The sequence below is a fragment of the Callithrix jacchus genome, chromosome 1, assembly GCF_049354715.1.
Source record: "Callithrix jacchus isolate 240 chromosome 1, calJac240_pri, whole genome shotgun sequence".
In the NCBI taxonomy this organism is placed as follows: Eukaryota; Metazoa; Chordata; class Mammalia; order Primates; family Cebidae; genus Callithrix; species Callithrix jacchus.
In genome coordinates, this window is record NC_133502.1 from 63,691,165 (window position 1) to 63,708,838 (window position 17,674).

At 48.9% G+C, this 17,674-nt stretch overlaps 2 pseudogenes across 1 annotated transcript; one reads left to right on the forward strand and one right to left on the reverse strand.

The window, feature by feature from the left end:
• Positions 1-242: 242 nt before the first annotated feature.
• On the forward strand, positions 243-1,570 carry LOC100412096 (protein arginine N-methyltransferase 6-like; annotated as a pseudogene).
• A 4,803-nt stretch (positions 1,571-6,373) lies between these two features.
• On the reverse strand, positions 6,374-10,143 carry LOC118153097 (uncharacterized; annotated as a pseudogene). The gene is made up of 4 exons (XR_013528705.1): positions 10,009-10,143; positions 8,611-9,251; positions 7,059-7,957; positions 6,374-6,749 (listed from the first exon to the last, which is right to left on the reverse strand). The product of XR_013528705.1 is annotated as an uncharacterized LOC118153097 (transcript).
• Between the last annotated feature and the right edge of the window lie 7,531 nt (positions 10,144-17,674).

Genomic DNA, 17,674 nt, shown 5'->3' on the forward strand with positions numbered 1-17,674 from the left:
AGGAGGTTGAGGTAAAAGGATTGTTTGAGACTGCAGTGAGTTGTGATCACACCACTGCATTCCAACCTGGGTGGCAGAGAAAGACCCTGTCTCCAAAAGCCAGGGTTGCAGGCTTGGGAAGGAACAATTCTGTATGATACTGGGTTGAGGATAAATGGCTCTGCATTTCTTAAAATCCATAGAACTGTATATCACAAAGTGGGAACTCTTAATACATACAATTAAAAAAAATTAGGGCCAAGATGTCGCAGCCCAAGAAAGCAAAGCTTGAGTCGGGGAGCGGTGGCGAAGGAGGGGAAGGAACTGAAGAGGAAGATGGCGCTGAGCGGGAGGCGGCCCTGGAGCGACCCTGGAGGACTAAGCGGGAGTGGGACCAGCTGTACTACGAGTGCTACTCAGACGTCCACGAGGAGATGATCGCAGACCGTGTCCGCACCAATGCCTACTGCCTGAGCATCCTGCGGAACTGGGCAGCACTGCGAGGCAAGACGGTACTGGACGTGGGAGCGGGCACCGGCATTCTGAGTATCTTCTGTGCCCAGGCCGGCGCCTGGCGCGTGTACGCGGTAGAGGCCAGCGCCATCTGGCAACAGGCTCTACCTGTTGAGCTGGTGCTCAACAGGGAGCTGGTGCGGTTCAACGGGCTGGAGGACCGGGTGCACGTCCTGCCGGGACCGGTGGAGACTGTGGAGTTGCCGGAGCAGGTGGATGCCATCGTGAACGAGTGGATGGGATACGGACTCCTGCACGAGTCCATGCTGAGCTCCGTCCTCCACGTGCGAACCAAGTGGCTGAAGGAAGGCGGTCTTCTCCTGCCGGCCTCCGCCGAGCTCTTCATAGCCCCCATCAGCGACCGGATGCTGGAATGGCGCCTGGGCTTCTGGAGCCAGGTGAAGCAGCACTATGGTGTGGACATGAGCTGCCTGGAGGGCTTAGCCACGCGCTGCCTCGTGGACCATCGGAGACTGTGGTGCAGGGACTGTCAGGCGAGGATGTGCTGTCCCGGCCGCAGCGCTTTGCTCAGCTAGAGCTCTCCCGCGCTGGCCTGGAGCAGGAGCTGGAGGCCGGAGTGGGCGGGCGCTTCCGCTGCAGCTGCTACGGCTCGGCGCCCATGCACTGCTTTGCCATCGGGGTACAGGTGACCTTTCCTGGAGGGGAGTCGGAGAAACCCTTAGTGCTGTCCACCTCGCCTTTCACCCGCCACACACTGGAAACAGGCGCTCCTCTACCTGAACGAGCCGGTGCAAGTGGAGCAAGACACGGACGTATCAGGAGAGATCACGCTACTGCCCTCCCGGGACAACCCCCGTCGCCTACGCGTGCTGCTGCGCTACAAAGTGGGAGACCAGGAGGAGAAGACCAAAGACTTTGCCATGGAGAACTGAGCTTTGCCTTTTCTCTGAGCTACCTCCCAAGGCAGACAAAGGGAGATCCCACGTGCAAGTAGGGGAAATATCCGTCTCCCTTTTCCCTCATAGCCTCTGGGGAGGGAGAGTGACTTCATTCTCCGTTTGAAGAGATTCTTCTGGTGATGTTTATTTAAAAAGTGATCCCCTTCAACAACGGATGCAGCGTGCTTATTATTGAGCTTTTAAGCCTCAAAAGCATGTAGTACCAAGCACTTGTATTTCCGTATATTTTGTCTTGCAGGGGAGGGAAGGGGGAAGAACACGGATGAAAATATCACTTTTTGAAGGGTCCATGCACATCCCTGACATCTCAAACCTTATCTAAGTCTGAAGCTGGGGAGAAAGGGTTCATTTCGACTTCATAAATTTACAATATGACTTTAGTGTCTCTCCAGAGCCATATTTTCTCAGTCTGAATTAATTCCCCATTGCTAGGTGCCTGTGGGCTATGGTACTTCTTCCTCATTGTTTTCCTTTTTTTTTTTTTTTTTTAAATTTTTTATTGGATTTTAGGTTTTGGGGTACATGAGCAGAGGATGCAAGACAGTTGCGTAGGCACACACATGGCAGTGTGCTTTGCTTTCCTTTTCCCCTTCACCCACATTTGGTATTTCTCCCCAGGCCATCCCTCCCCACCTCCCCCTCCCACTGGCCCTCCCCTTTTCCCCTAATAGACCCCAGTGTTTAGTACTCCCCTTTCTGTGTCCATGTGTTCTCATTGTTCATCACCCGCTTATGAGTGAGAATATGCGGTGTTTCATTTTCTGTTCTTGTGTCAGTTTGCTGAGGATGATGTTCTCCAGATTCATCCATGTCCCTACAAACGACACAAACTCATCATTTCTGATTGCTGCATAATATTCCATGGTGTATATGTGCCACGTTTTTCCAATCCAGTCTATTATCAATGGGCATTTTGGTTGAATCCAGGTCTTTGCTATTGTAAACAGTGCTGCAATGAACATTCGTGTACATGTGTCCTTATAGTAGAACGATTTATAGTCTTTTGGATATATACCCAGTAATGGGATTGCTGGGTCAAATGGAATTTCTATTTCTAAGGCCTTGAGGAATCACCACACTGTCTTCCACAATGGTTGAACTAATTTACACTCCCACCAACAGTGTAAAAGTGTTCCTTTTTCTCCACATCCTCTCCAGCATCTGTTGTCTCCAGATTTTTTAATGATCGCCATTCTAACTGGTGTGAGATGGTATCTCAATGTGGTTTTGATTTGCATCTCTCTGATGACCAGTGACGATGAGCATTTTTTCATATGATTGTTGGCCTCATATATGTCTTCTTTCGTAAAGTGTCTGTTCATATCCTTTGCCCACTTTTGAATGGGCTTGTTTGTTTTTTTCCTGTAAATCTGTTTGAGTTCTTTGTAAATTCTGGATATCAGCCCTTTGTCAGATGGGTAAACTGCAAAAATTTTTTCCCATTCTGTTGGTTGCCGATTCACTCTAGTGACTGTTTCTTTTGCCGTGCAGAAGCTGTGGAGTTTCATTAGGTCCCATTTGTCTATTTTGGCTTTTGTTGCCAATGCTTTTGGTGTTTTGTTCAGGAAGTCCTTGCCTACTCCTATGTCCTGGATAGTTTTGCCTAGATTTCCTTCTAGGGTTTTTATCGTGCCAGGTCTTATGTTTAAGTCTTTAATCCATCTGGAGTTAATTTTAGTGTGAGGTGTCAGGAAGGGGTCCAGTTTCTGCTTTCTGCACATGGCTAGCCAGTTTTCCGAACACCATTTGTTAAACAGGGAATCCTTTCCCCATTGCTTGTTTTTGTCAGGTTTATCAAAGATTGTATAGTTGTAGATATGTTGTGTTGCCTCTGGTGCCTCTGTTTTGTTCCATTGGTCTGTATCTATGTGTTGGTACCAGTACCATGCTGTTTTGATTACTGTAGCCTTGTAGTATAGTTTGAAATCCGGTAGTGTGATGCCCCCCGCTGTGTTCTTTTTGCTTAGAATTGACTTGGCTATGCGGGCTCTCTTTTGGTTCCATATGAAGTTCATGGTGGTTTTTTCCAGTTCTGTGAAGAAAGTCAGTGGTAGCTTGATGGGGATAGCGTTGATTCTGTAAATTACTTTGGGCAGTATAGCCATTTTCACGATATTAATTCTTCCTAACCATGAACATGGAATGTTTCTCCATCTGTTTGTGTCCTCTCTGATTTCGTTGAGGAGTGGTTTGTAGTTCTCCTTGAAGAGGTCCCTTACATTCCTTGTGAGTTGTATTCCTAGGTATTTTATTCTTTTTGTAGCAATTGTGAATGGCAGTTCATTCTTGATTTGGTTTTCTTTAAGTCTGTTATTGGTGTATAGGAATGCTTGTGATTTTTGCACATTGATTTTATATCCTGAGACTTTGCTGAAGTTGCTTATCAGTTTCAGTAGTTTTTGGGCTGAGGCGATGGGGTCTTCTAGGTATACTATCATGTCGTCTGCAAATAGAGACAATTTGGCTTCCACCTTTCCTATTTGAATACCCTTTATTTCTTTTTCTTGCCTGATTGCTCTGGCTAGAACTTCCAGTACTATATTGAATAGGAGTGGTGAAAGAGGGCATCCTTGTCTAGTGCCAGATTTCAAAGGGAATGCTTCCAGTTTTTGCCCATTCAGTATGATATTGGCTGTTGGTTTGTCATAAATAGCTTTTATTACTTTGAGATACGTTCCATCGATACCAAGTTTATTGAGGGTTTTTAGCATAAAGGGCTGTTGAATTTTGTCAAATGCCTTCTCTGCGTCAATTGAGATAATCATGTGGTTTTTGTTTTTGGTTCTGTTTATGTGGTGAATTATGTTGATAGACTTGCGTATGTTGAACCAGCCTTGCATCCCCGGGATGAATCCTACTTGATCATGATGAATAAGTTATTTGATTTGCTGTTGCAATCGGCTTGCCAATATTTTATTTAAGATTTTTGCATCTATGTTCATCATGGATATTGGCCTGAAGTTTTCTTTTCTTGTTGGGTCTCTTCCGGGTTTTGGTATCAGGATGATGTTGGTCTCGTAAAATGATTTGGGAAGGATTCCCTCTTTTTGGATTGTTTGAAATAGTTTTAGAAGGAATGGTACCAGCTCCTCTTTGTGTGTCTGGTAGAATTCGGCTGTGAACCCGTCTGGACCTGGGCTTTTTTGAGTGGTAGGCTCTTAATTGCTGCCTCGACTTCTGACCTTGTTATTGGTCTATTCATAGTTTCAGCTTCCTCCTGGTTTAGGCTTGGGAGGACACAGGAGTCCAGGAATTTATCCATTTCTTCCAGGTTTACCAGTTTATGTGCATAGAGTTGTTTGTAATATTCTCTGATGATGGTTTGAATTTCTGTGGAATCTGTGGTGATTTCCCCTTTATCATTTTTTATTGCATCTATTTGGTTGTTCTCTCTTTTATTTTTGATCAATCTGGCTAGTGGTCTGTCTATTTTGTTGATCTTTTCGAAAAACCAGCTCTTGGATTTATTGATTTTTTGAAGGGCTTTTCGGGTCTCAATCTCCTTCAGTTCAGCTCTGATCTTAGTTATTTCTTGTCTTCTGCTGGGTTTTGAGTTTTTTTGATCTTGCTCCTCTAGCTCTTTCAATTTTGACGATAGGGTGTCAATTTTGGATCTCTCCATTCTCCTCATATGGGCACTCATTGCTATATACTTTCCTCTAGAGACTGCTTTAAATGTGTCCCAGAGGTTCTGGCATGTTGTGTCTTCATTCTCAGTGGTTTCGAAGAACTTCTTTATTTCTGTCTTCATTTCATTGTTTACCCAGTCAACATTCAAGAGCCAGTTGTTCAGTTTCCATGAAGCTGTGCGGTTCTGGGTCGGTTTCTGAATTCTGAGTTCTAACTTGATTGCACTATGGTCTGAGAGGCTGTTTGTTATGATTTCAGTTGTTTTGCATTTATTGAGCAGTGCTTTACTTCCAATTATGTGGTCAATTTTTGAGTAGGTGTGATGTGGTGCTGAGAAGAATGTGTATTCTGTGGATTTGGGGTGGAGAGTTCTGTAAATGTCTATCAGGTTTGCTTGCTCCAGGTCTGAGTTCAAGCCCTGGATATCCTTGTTGATTTTCTGTCTGGTTGATCTGTCTAATATTGACAGTGGAGTATTAAAGTCTCCCACTATTATTGTGTGGGAGTCTAAGTCTATTACAACCCAATATATATATTTCATGTATGTCCCCTACATATTTTTTTAATTCTTATGAAACAGGCTGGTAGAAGAGGTTTCTGAGCCTAGCCCAAGGGCTTATTCATCACTATGGGTAAATTATTTAAACTCAATTAAGGAAAATATTTTCCCAGCTAGGAAAAAAGTACTCATTCTCATTTAAACTCATTTGGAGGGATCATATGAGTTGGCCTACTTAAAACTAGTGAAAGGTCCCTTTTTTCTCTCTCTCTGTTTCACGCAGCCAAATGTGAAAGTTGTGTTTTAGGAAAATCACTTGTGTTAAAGTGTAAATCTTATTATCAAAGTTATTTTGCTGTTTTCCTCCTTATCCTTGTACCAAATAAAACATTGACATTCTCACATTTTGTAGATGAAGAAAAATAACCAGGATGGAGGGGAATGTAGATTTTCAGGAATGAATGTCACTGTACACATAACATCCCTGAGGGGTTGGGAAAAGGGGCAAACCAAAGTAACCTTGCAGGTGCTACTTTGACTTACAATTGCAAGGCTAAAGGCCAAAGGAACTGGACCTCAGCACTGTGTTGCAACTTGTAAGTTTGTTTCTCATCGGGCTTGGGGTGGGGCTGGGGGTGGGGAGGCTGTGACCAATTCTGAAATAGCTTTACATGCACCATGAGTAAGAAGGGGCAAATAAGTAAATGAAGAGTGGATAGTGGGGGTCAGGTTTTTCACTGCTGGAGAGAGAGGTTATAGATAAGCAAAGGCAGAAGGCTAGAAGGAACCCTGTGATACTGGATTTGAGTTAGAGAAATAAGTATGACTCATATTTAACCACACATATATAAAAATTTAATAGATATGTGTATATACATGGGTTAATACACATATCTCCTATCCGTGTGCTCTGAGAGGGCCTATTACAGGGTTACAGATAGTATAGGGTTGCCAGATCAACACAGGATGCATAAATAAATTTGAATTTCAGATAACAATAAACAAATTAGGTCTGCATGGATGAGAGTGTTGGGGAGGCCCAGGCCACCTCTTGGTCCTGCTGGTGCACCTTACTGGGGGCTTAAAACCACCCCAAGTGTTTGGGTGTGGAGGCTCACACCTGTAGTCCCAGCACCTTGAGAGACTGCGGCAGGATAACTGAACCCAGGTGTTTCAGACCAGTCTGGACAATGCAGCAAACCCCATCTCTAGAAAAGAGAAAAGGAAAAATTAGTCAGGCATTGTGGCACACACCTGTAGTCCTAGGTACTGGGGAGGCTGACACGGGAGGATGGCTTCAGCCTAGCAGTTAGAGGCTGCAGTGATCCATGATGGAGCCAAGCAGGGGAGAAATATGGAGATGCACACACCCCTCCATCATCTCTACACAGACACAGAACCATGCACAGCTCTTGGGAGGAGGAAGATGAGCTGCTCAAAGCCAGGGAGGGACCTGCACAGTGGCCAGCATGGCAGGGACGGTGCTTTAGCCAAGGCAGGGATGGCGGGAGACCTACTTGGGATCCTCAAGGAGGCTGCAGCACTTCCATGTTCTTTCCAGATAACAGGGATGTGTCGATGATGATTAATGAGATGGACGTACACACCATCACAGACACACTGAAGCTCTACTTCCATGAGCTGCCTGAGCCCCTCTTCACTGACAAGTTCTACCCAACTTTGATGAGGGCATTGGTGAGCACGGGAGGCCTTGGCATCATAGGAGGCATCTCCTCCATGTGCACTGCTGCCGTTAGGGGCTGTGGAAAGTGAGGTGTGAGAACCCAAGCTGTGTCTTTTCTACCATGGTCAATGCTTTAACCAAGCTCAGAAAGCAGGGGCCACAACTGAGGCTGTTGTGTAAGTCCTCGTCTGTCCCCAGAGGACTCCTTGTCCTATTCCTCAAGGAGACCAAGAGAGTAAAATGCTCATCACTGCTGTGCTGTGGGGTCCTAAAGTCTGCTGTCCCCCTTCCAGCAGACCAGGGCTGAACGAGGGTCCCCAGGTGCTCTAGCCACGGGTCCTGGCCCAGTCAAGCACAGGATCAAACCTGGCCTGACCCCAAGTCAACCTGCAGGCTGATGTCTAAGCAGGGCACTGCATGTGTGGCCCTGTATCCTCTGCATGACCCTTAGGGCAGGCCTGCCTCCCGGGCCCACGCCCAGAGGACCAGTCTGAGGTGCCCCTGCGGAGTCTAGGGTGAAGAGAGGGTCTCTGCTTAGTTTGTGGGGCTGGGGCCACCCATCTCCCACCTCCTTGTGTCCCTCACTCCCCTTTTTCATTTTATGCTGAGCCTCCACTACTCTGGGCTGCCCTTGGGAGGGGGTGGCAGCTGCAGTTTCCCACGGGTAGCTCTGCCCATGAGCCACTGCTCTCACGCCACCTCCTGCTGCTGTTCTCCAGGTGCTGCTGACCCCTGTGGGGAAGAGAAAAGGAATTCAGGTGGCTCATACCCCACACTGGCGCCCTTCACAGGGTCCTTATTTGGGCCCAGTGCTGTAGGAGTGAGGATGATGACGAGCCTAAGCTTTTCAGGAGCATGTGTCCTGGGTGCTCCCTGTCACCCACTCGGGAGAGGTCTCCAGCTCGTTGTGACCACGAGAAGTAACCCACTGCCTTGTGCAGTAATTTCAGACCCCGCTGCAAAGAACTCCATGCTCAACCTGCCCTTGTCCCGGCTGGAGGCCAACCTGCTCACCTTCCTTTTCCTTCTGGACCACCTGAAAAGGTAGCCCAGCTCTCTCATGGCTGCCCAGGGAGGGCTACAAAAACCCAGGCCACAGGGTGTCCCTCTGCTCACATCAGACCCCCAGCATGGAGGACCTTTCCCCCCAACCCATCTACAGTCCCTCACTGCCTCTGGGAACCAGCACCCCTGCCACCCCCACCCCAGCCTCTCCTCTTTGCCCTGCTCCCCCCTCTGCACTGTGGCTTCACAAAGAGAGAGCTTTGGCCATAGCCAACAGTGCACTTGAATCCCCCAACTCCCTCACTCCCTGACCATGGAGGAGACCTCCCCACCAGCCCAGAGCTAACCCCTCATCGTGGGCCGCTGAGACCCACAAGTACCAGGGCTGGAATCAGCTTGCATCACAGCCAGGGTCAAGGTTGCTCCCTCCCAGAGGACTCCAGCATGGCCCAGCCCCTCTGCCTCTTTCCTGGTGGTGGCATAGAAATAGCACCCTCTTCTTCGGTCCTGCACAGGGTGGTAAGAAAAAGGCAGTCAATAAAAGTCCCTGCACAACCTCGCCATGGTCTTTGGCCCCACACTGCTCCAGCCTCAGAGAAGGAGAGCAAGCTTTCTGCCAATCCCAGTGGCCCATCACCATGACCGACAGCTGGTCCTTGGAGGTCATGACCTACGTGTGGGAAGACAGGCTTCAGCCAGCCCATGTCACCCCGACCTGACAGAGGTGGCCTCTGCCTGCTACACCCCCAGTCCTGCCCTGCCCAGCTTCCTACTTGCATTGTCTGTGGTGGTGCCTGAGATTCAGAGAGAGAAACTTGCCTAGGTCTGCATGGATGAGAGTGTTGGGGAGGTCCAGGCCACCTCTTGGTCCTGCTGGTGCACCTTACTGGGGGCTTAAAACCACCCCAAGTGTTTGGGTGTGGAGGCTCATGCCTGTAGTCCCAGCACTTTGAGAGACTGCGGCAGGATAACTGAACCCAGGTGTTTGAGACCAGTCTGGACAATGCAGCAAACCCCATTTCTAGAAAAGAGGAAAGGAAAAATTAGTCAGGCATTGTGGCACACACCTGCAGTCCTAGGTACTGGGGAGGCTGACACCGGAGGATGCCTTGAGCCTAGCAGTTAGAGGCTGCAGTGCCCCATGATGGAACCACTGTACTCCAGCATGGGTGACAGAGCAAGGCCTTGTGCACCTCTAAAATAACCCCCCCAAGTCATGCCTTGTCCTCATCCACACCCCCACCTCCCGTCTCACTGTAAAGGTTTCATGGCAGCAGCAGAGGACCCAGCACCTCAGCTGGACTTGGGGCTAAAGATCACCAGCTGTGAGCACCCTCTGAGCCTCTCTCCTCTTTCCCACTCTTTCTGGAAGGTCCAGGTGCTGCTGTACTTCCTGCAGCTGGAGGCCATCCCTGCCCCAGACAGTAAGAGACAGAGCATCCTGTTCTCAACCGAAGTCTTAAGGCCCCTGTCCATCTCCAGAAGGCAGATAGATGTCCCTGAAACCTCTGGATAATCGGATCATTGTAGAGTGGGAACCAAACCTTCCTGAGGTGTCCTTGGGCCAGCCCCAAGCATCAGGCCATCTGCCAAGGGACACTGAGACAAAGCAGAAGGACAGGTGGCCTGGGGACATCCTGGCCCGGTCTGGAAGCCCCAGACTGGCCCTAAACTGTGTTTTTTCCCATGGCCACCCGAGGGCACCCCAAGCCAGTATATCTCAGAGTCTGGGCCAGGTCCTGGGGGACAGAGTGAAGGGAGTTGGTTTAGGAACTTACATGTCTCCTGGATCACATCTCGACATGTGCCCTCTCCAGGGAGACAGGAATGTGACAGGATTTCCTCACTGTTGTATCTTGAATAAATGCTGCTGCTTCATCCTCTGGGGTCATGGCCCTGTCCCTGAGTGAGAGGGGCCTCTCCATTCCCTGACTAGGAAACCACACTCCATTTAGAAAAGAATTGAGAGGCTAAGTCAGCACTGGGTAACATTTTGACTCCATTCACGGCTTTCTTTTTTCTTCTTTCCAGAAGGACTTTTGTGCAGAAATGGATCTTTTCTTGCTGTGTTTGTCCTTATTGGAAGGCAGCTCCAGGAGGCCTGTGAAACGTTGGAGGACTGGACCCCAGGGGAGGGAGTCCCAGGCTGTGCACTTTAGGATTCCTCCTCCAGGGAGAGCAACCTCATCCCCGATCCTGACCGCCCTCCTGGCTCACGCGCTCCTGTTTGGCTTCCACAGGCCGGGACTTCTCTGGCTTCCCTCTGCCCACACTCTCCCTGCCTCAAGTGTCCCCAGCACGGGTGGCTTCATTTTTCTCTCAACTCAGGGAACTTGCTCAACTTCTGTAAAAGTCCCCACTTAGTGGTAGAGGCTTGCTGATGGCACGTTTTAAAACGTTGATTCAAATAACCTTTTAATACTTGAATATTTTAAGTTTTATATGTAGTTCCTAATTTTTTTCCTAACATATTCAGATACCTAATAAGATCCTAGAATGGCACCAGTTTGTCTTTCTCTAAGTACCTGGCTCTGCTCTCTCAGGAGTGGGTTCTGAGGTCTCTGGACTACAGGATATTCAGAAGGTCAGGGAGAAGCCCGGCCTAGGGACGAGGGGCAGGGGGACGGCCTCCTTCCTCAAGCAGGAACAGCACCATCTGCCGCCCCTTCTGCCAGCACCTGTGTGGGAGCCCAGGCATCCTTTGTAACCCTGCATTACCAGCAGGCTGAAAGAAAACAGAAGCGTGGAGGCCGCCACTTATTTTCAACAAATTAACCCATAAACAATTCCCTCACTTTTTCAGAAAAAGGAGGTTTGGGCAAGTAGAGGGGAGAAGGGAGATGAAACCCAGAGCCAAATTTCCAGAAAATCCTGCAGGAGAAAAAGATGCAGCTGCCCAGTGGAGGGAAGCAGGATCACACTCAGGAAAGTGTGTGGGGTCCTGGATGACACCAAAACCCAGTGTAGTTCTGTCTGGCTACCTCTGCACCGGACAAGGTGGCGAAGGTGAGTGTTCCCTAAATGTCTGTGGGCAGATCCTGCTGAGCATGCAGCATGTTGGGGAATCTGACACTGGAGCCATTCTCCTCCACTCCAGGCAATTCCAGGCAAGGCAAGGCAAGGCAAGACAAAACAATTCCAGGCAAGGCAATCCTAGGCAAGGCAAGGCAAGGCAAGTCAGGGCAGGGCAGGGCAGGGCAGGACCAGGCAAGGCAAAGCAAGGAAGGGAAAGGCAAGGCAAGGCAAGCAAGGCAAGGCAAGGAAGGCAAGGAAGGCAAGGCAAAGCAAGGCAAGCAAGGCAATTCCAGGAAAGGCAATTCCAGGCAAGGCAAGGCAAGACAAGGCAGGGAAAAGGAATTCCAAGCAAGGCAATTCCAGGTAAGGCAAGGCAAGGCAATTCCAGGGAAGGCAAATCCAGGCAAAGCCAGGCAAGGCAATATCAGGCAAGGCAAGGCAACCCAGGGTAAGGCAATTCCAGGCAAGGGAAGGGAAGGCAATTCCAGGCAATGCAAGGCAAGGCAAGGCAAAAAAAATTCCAGCAAGGAAATTCCAGGCAAGGCAAGGAAAGGCAAGGAGAGGCAAGGTCATTCCAGGCAAGGCAATTTCAGACAAGGCAAGGCAATGCAATGCAACACAATTCCAAGCAAGAAAAATCCAGGCAAGAAAAGGCAAGGCAATTCCAGACAAGGTAATTTCAGACAAGGAAAGGAAAGGCAATTCCAGACAAGGCAAAACAAGGCAAAAAAAGGGCCATTCCAGGCAAGGTGATTTCAGGCAAGGCAAGGCAATGCAATTCCAGGCAAGGCAAGGCAAGGGAAGACAAGGCAAGGCAATTCCAGACAAGGTAATTCCAGGAAAGGCAAGTCAATTCACCTGGAATTTCCTTGCCTTGCATTACCTTGCCTTGTCTTGACTGGAATTTGGTTGCCTGGAATTGCCTTGACCTGCCTTAGTAGGAATTGCCTTGCCTGGAATTGCCTTTCCCTGCCTTTTCTTGCCTTGCCTGGCCTGGAATGCTATTCCTTGCCTGGAATTGCATTGCCTCACTTTGCCTTGTTTTGTTTTGCCTGGAATTGCCTGGCCTAGAATTGCATTGTCTTGCCTTACCTTGTCTTACCTGGAATTGCCTTGCCTGCAATTGCCTTTCTTTGCTTTTCATGGAATTACCTTGTCTGGAATTGCCTTGCCTTGTCTTGCCTGGTATTTTCTTGCTTGGAATTGTGTTGCATTGCATTGCCTTGCCTTGCCTGAAATTGCCTTGCCTGGAATGACCTTGCCTCTCCTTTCCTTGTCTGAAATTACCTTGTCTGGAATTGCCTGGAATTTTCTTGCTTGGAATTGCATTGCATTGCATTGCCTTGCCTTGCCTGAAATTGCCTTGCCTGGAACGACCTTGCCTCTGCTTGCCCTTCCTTGCCTTGCCTGGAATTTCCTTGCTGGAATTTTTTTGCCTTGCCTTGCCTTGCATTGCCTAGAATTGCCTTGCCTGGAATAGATTTGCCTTCCCTTGCCTGGAATTGCCTTACCCTGCGTTGCCTTCCCTTTCTTGGAATTGCCTTGCCTGATATTGCCTTTCCCTGCCTTGTCTTGCCTTGCCTAGCCTGAAATTGCCTTTCCTGCAATTGCCTAGCCTGGAATTGCATTGCATTGCCTTGCCTTGTTTTGTTTTGCCTTGCTTGGAATTGCTTTGACTTGCATTGCCGTGCCTGGAATTGAAATGCCTGGAATTGCCTTGCCTTGCCTTACCTGGAATTGCCTTGCCTGGAATTGCATTGCATTACCTTGCTTCTCCTTGCCTGGGATTGCCCTGCCTTGCCTTCCCTGGAATAGCCTTGCCTGAAATTGCCTTGTCTTGCCTTGCCTTGACTGGAATTGCCTCATTTCAAGTTTCCTTGGCTTGCCTTTCCTCACCTGGAATTGCCTTGCCTAGAATTTCCTTGCCTTGCTTTGTGTTGCTTTGCCTTGACTGGAATTGCCTTGCCTGGAATTGCCTTTTCCTGCCTTTTCTTGCCTTGCCTTGCCTTGCCTGGAATTGCCTGGCCTAGAATTGCATTGCCTTGCCTTACTTTGCCTTTCCTGGAATTGCCTTGTCTGGAATAGATTTGCCTTCCCTTGCCTGGAATTGCCTTACCCTGCATTGCCTTCCCTTTCTTGGAATTGCCTTGCCTGATATTGCCTTTCCCTGCCTTGTCTTGCCTTGCCTTGCCTGGAATTGTCTTGCCTTGCCTGAAATCGCCTTGCCTGGAATTGCCCTTTTTTGCCTTGCCTTGCCTTGAATTGCCTTGCTTGGAATTTCCCTGCCTTGCCTTGCCTCAAATTGCTTTGCCTGAAATTACCCTGCTTTGCCTTGCCTTTTCTTACATCGAATTACCTTGCCTGAAATTGGCCTGCCTTGCCTTGCTTTGCCTTGCCTGGAATTGCCATGCCTTGCCTTGCCTGAAATTTTCTTGCCTTGCCGGGAATTTTCTTGCATCGCCTTGCTTTGCTTAGCCTGAAATTGCCCTGTCTGGAATTGCCTTGCCTTGGCTTGCCTTGCCTTGCCTGGAATTGCCTTGCCTTGTCTTGCCTTGCCTGCTGTGCCTGGATTTGCCTTGTTTGCAATTGCCTTGCCTAGCTTTGCCTGAAATTTACTTGCCTGGAATTGCCTTGCATTGACTTGCCTTGCCAGGAATTTCCTTGCCTTGCCTTTCCTTGCCTTCCCTTGCCTTGCCTTGTCTTGCCTTTCCTGAAATTGCCTTGCCTTGACTTGCCTGGAATTGCCTTGCATTAGATTGCCTTGTCTTGCCTTGTCTGGAATTGCATTGCCTTGCCTTGCCTTTAATTTCCTTGCCTGAAATTTTTGCCTTTCCTTGCCTTGCAAGCCTGGAATAGCCTTGCCTTGCCTTGCCTGGAATTGCCTTGTCCTCCATTGCCTTGCCTTGCCTGGAATTTCCTTGCCTGGAATTGCCTTGCCTTGCCTGGAGTTACCTTCCCTGGAATTACCTTGCCTTGCCTTACGTGCAATTGCCTTGCCTCGAATTTCCTTTCCCTGCCTTGTCTTGCCTTGCCTTGCCTGCAATTGCCTTGCCTGCAATTGCCTTGCCTGGGATTGCATTGCCTTGCCTTGCCTGGCATTGCCTTCTCTTGCCTTGCCTTGCCTTTCCTTGCATTGCCTAGAATTGCCTTGCCTTGCCTTACCTGGAATTGACTTGCCTGGAATTGCCTTGCTTTTCCTTGCCTGGAATTGCCCTGCCTTGACTTTCCTGGAATAGCCTTGCCTGGAATTGCCTTGTCTTCCTTGCCATGACTGAAATTGCCTCATTTCAAATTGCCTTGCCTTGTCTTTCCTTGCCTGGAATTGCCTTGCCATGTGTTGCCTTGCCTTGCCTTGAATTGCCTTCCCTGGAATTGCCTTGCCTTGCGTGAAATTGCCTTGCCTGGATTGGTCTTGCCTTGACTTGACTTGCCTTTAATTTCCTTGCCTGGAATTTTTTGCCTCTCCTTGCCTTGCATTGCCTGGAATTGCCTTGCCTGGAATAGCCTTGCCTTGCCTTGCCTGGAATTGCCTTGCCTGGAATTGTTTTGCCTTGCCTTGCCTGGAGTTGCCCAGCCTAGAATGGCATTGCCTTGCCTTACCTTGCCTTGCGTGGAATTGCCTTGCCTGAAATTGCCTATTTTTGCCTTTTCTCGAATTAACTTGTCTGGAATTGCATTGCCTTGCATTGCCTTGCCTGAAATTGCCTATTTTTGCCTTTTCTCGAATTAACTTGTCTGGAATTGCATTGCCTTGCATTGCCTTGCCTGAAATTGCACTTTTTTGCCTTGCTTTGTCTTGCTTGGAATTGCCTTTTCTTTTTTTGTCTGAAATTACCTTGTCTAGAATTGCCTTTCCTTGCCTTGCCTGGAATTTCCTTGCTGGAATTTGTTTGCCTTTCCTTGCATTGCATTGCCTGGAATTGCCTTGCCTGGAATAGCCTTGCCTTCCCTTACCTGGAATTACCTTACCCTGCATTGCCTTGCCTTGCCTGAAATTGTCTTGCCTGATGTTGCCTTGCCTTGCCTTCCCTGGAGTTGCCTTCCCTGGAATTGCCTTGCTATGCCTTACCTCAAATTGCCTTGCCTGGAATTGCCTTTCCCTGCCTTGTCTTGCCTTGCCTAGCCTGGAATTGCCTTTCCTGCAATTGCCTAGCCTGGAATTGCATTGCCTTGCCTTGCCTTCTGTTGCCTTGCCTGGAATTGCTTTGACTTGTATTGCCTTGCCTCGAATTGCTTTGCCTGGAATTGACATGCCTGGAATTGCCTTGCCTTGCCTTACCTGGAGTTGCCTTGCCTGGAATTTCATTGCATTACCTTGCTTCTTTTCACCTGGAATTGCCCTGACTTGCCTTCCCTGGAATAGCCTTGCCTGGAATTGCCTTTTTGCCTTGACTGGAATTGCCTTGTTTCAAATTGCCTTTCCTTGCCTGGAATTGCCTTGCCTAGAATTTCCTTGCCTTGTATTACCTTGCCTTGCCTTGACTGGAATTGCCTTGCTGGAATTGCCTTGCCTTGTTTTAGCTAGAATTGCCTTGCCTGGAATTGCCTTTCCTTGCCTTGTCTTGCCTTCCCTGGCCTGGAATTGCCTTTTGGGCAATTGCCTTGCCTGAAAATGCCGTGCCTTGCATTGCCTGGAATTTTCTTGCCTGGAATTGCCTTGCCTTGCATTGCCTCGCTTGCCTGGAATTGCCTGGCTTAGAATTGCATTGCCTTGCCTTACTTTGCCTTGTCTGGAATTGCCTTGCCTTGTCTTGCCTTGCCTGGAATTGCCTTACCTGGAATTGCCTTGCCTTGCCTTGCCTTGCCTTGACTGAAAATTCCTTGGCTGGAATTGCCCTTTTTTGCCTTGCCTGCCTTGCCTCGAATTGCCTTGCTTGGAATTTTCCTGCCTTGCCTTGCCTTGAATTGCCTTGCCTGGAATTACCATGCTTTGCCTTGCCTTACCTCAAATTACCTTTCCTGAAATTGGCCTGCCTCGCCTCGCCTCGCCTGAAATTGCCTTGCCTGAAATTGCCTTGCCTTGCCTGAAATTGCCTTGCCTTGCCTGAAATTGCCTTGCCTGAAATTGCCTTGCCTGAAATTGCCTTGCCTGAAATTGCCTTGCCTGAAATTGCCTTGCCTTGCCTTGCCTTGCCTTGCCTTGCCTTGCCTGAAATTGCCTTGCCTTGCCTGAAATTGCCTTGCCTTGCCTGAAATTGCCTTGCCTTGCCTGAAATTGCCTTGCCTTGCCTGAAATTGCCTTGCCTGAAATTGCCTTGCCTGAAATTGCCTTGCCTTGCCTTGCCTGAAATTGCCTTGTCCTGCTGGAAATTTTTTTGCATTGCCTCGCCTTGCCTAGCCTGGAATTGCCCTGTCTGGATTTGCCTTGCCTTGGCTTGCCTTGCCTTGCCTGGAATTGCCATGCCTAGAATTGCCTTACCTTATCTTGCCTTGCCTGCTGTGCCTGGATTTGCCTTGTTTGCAATTGCCTTGCCTAGCTTTGCCTGAAATTTACTTGCCTGAAATTGCCTTGCATTGACTTGCCTTGCCAGGAATTTTCTTGCCTTTCCTTTCCTTGCCTTCCCTTGCCTTGCCTTGTCTTGCCTTTCCTGAAATTGCCTTGCCTTGCCTTGCCTTGCTTGGAATTGCCTTTTCCGAAATTGCATTGCATTGCCTCGCCTCGCCTCGCCTTGCCTTGCCTTGCCTTGGATTGCCTTGCCTGGAATTGCCTTGCCTTGCCTTGACTTTCCTGAAATTGCCTTGCCTTGCCTGGAATGGTCTTTACTGGAATTTCCCTGCCTTGCCCTGCTGGAATTGCCTTGCCTGGAATTACCTTGTCTTGTCTTGCTTGACTGGAATTTTCTTGCCTTGAATTGCCTTGCCTTGCTGTGCCTTGTCTTGCCTTGCCTGGAATTGCCTTGCCTTGCCTTGCCTGGAGTTACCTTCCCTGGAATTACCTTGCCTTGCCTTACCTGCAATTACCTTGCCTTGAATTTTCTTTCCCTGCCTTGTCTTGCCTTGCCTTGCCTTGCCTGCAATTGCCTTGCCTGGGATTGCCTTGCCTTGCCTTGCCTGGCATTGCCTTGCCTGGAATTACTTTGTCTTGTCTTGCTTGACTGGAATTTTCTTGCCTTGAATTGCCTTGCCTTGCTGTGCCTTGCCTTGCCTTGCCTGGAATTGCCTTGCCTTGCCTTGCCTGGAGTTACCTTCCCTGGAATTACCTTGCCTTGCCTTACCTGCAATTGCCTTGCCTTGAATTTCCTTTCCCTGCCTTGTCTTGCCTTGCCTTGCCTGCAATTGCCTTTCCTGCAATTGCCTTGCCTGGGATTGCCTTGCCTTGCCTTGCCTGGCATTGCCTTGCCTGGAATTTCCTTGCCCAGAAATTTTTTCCCTTGCCTTGCCTTGCATTACCTGGAATTGCCTTGCCTGGAATTGCCTTGCCTTGCCTGG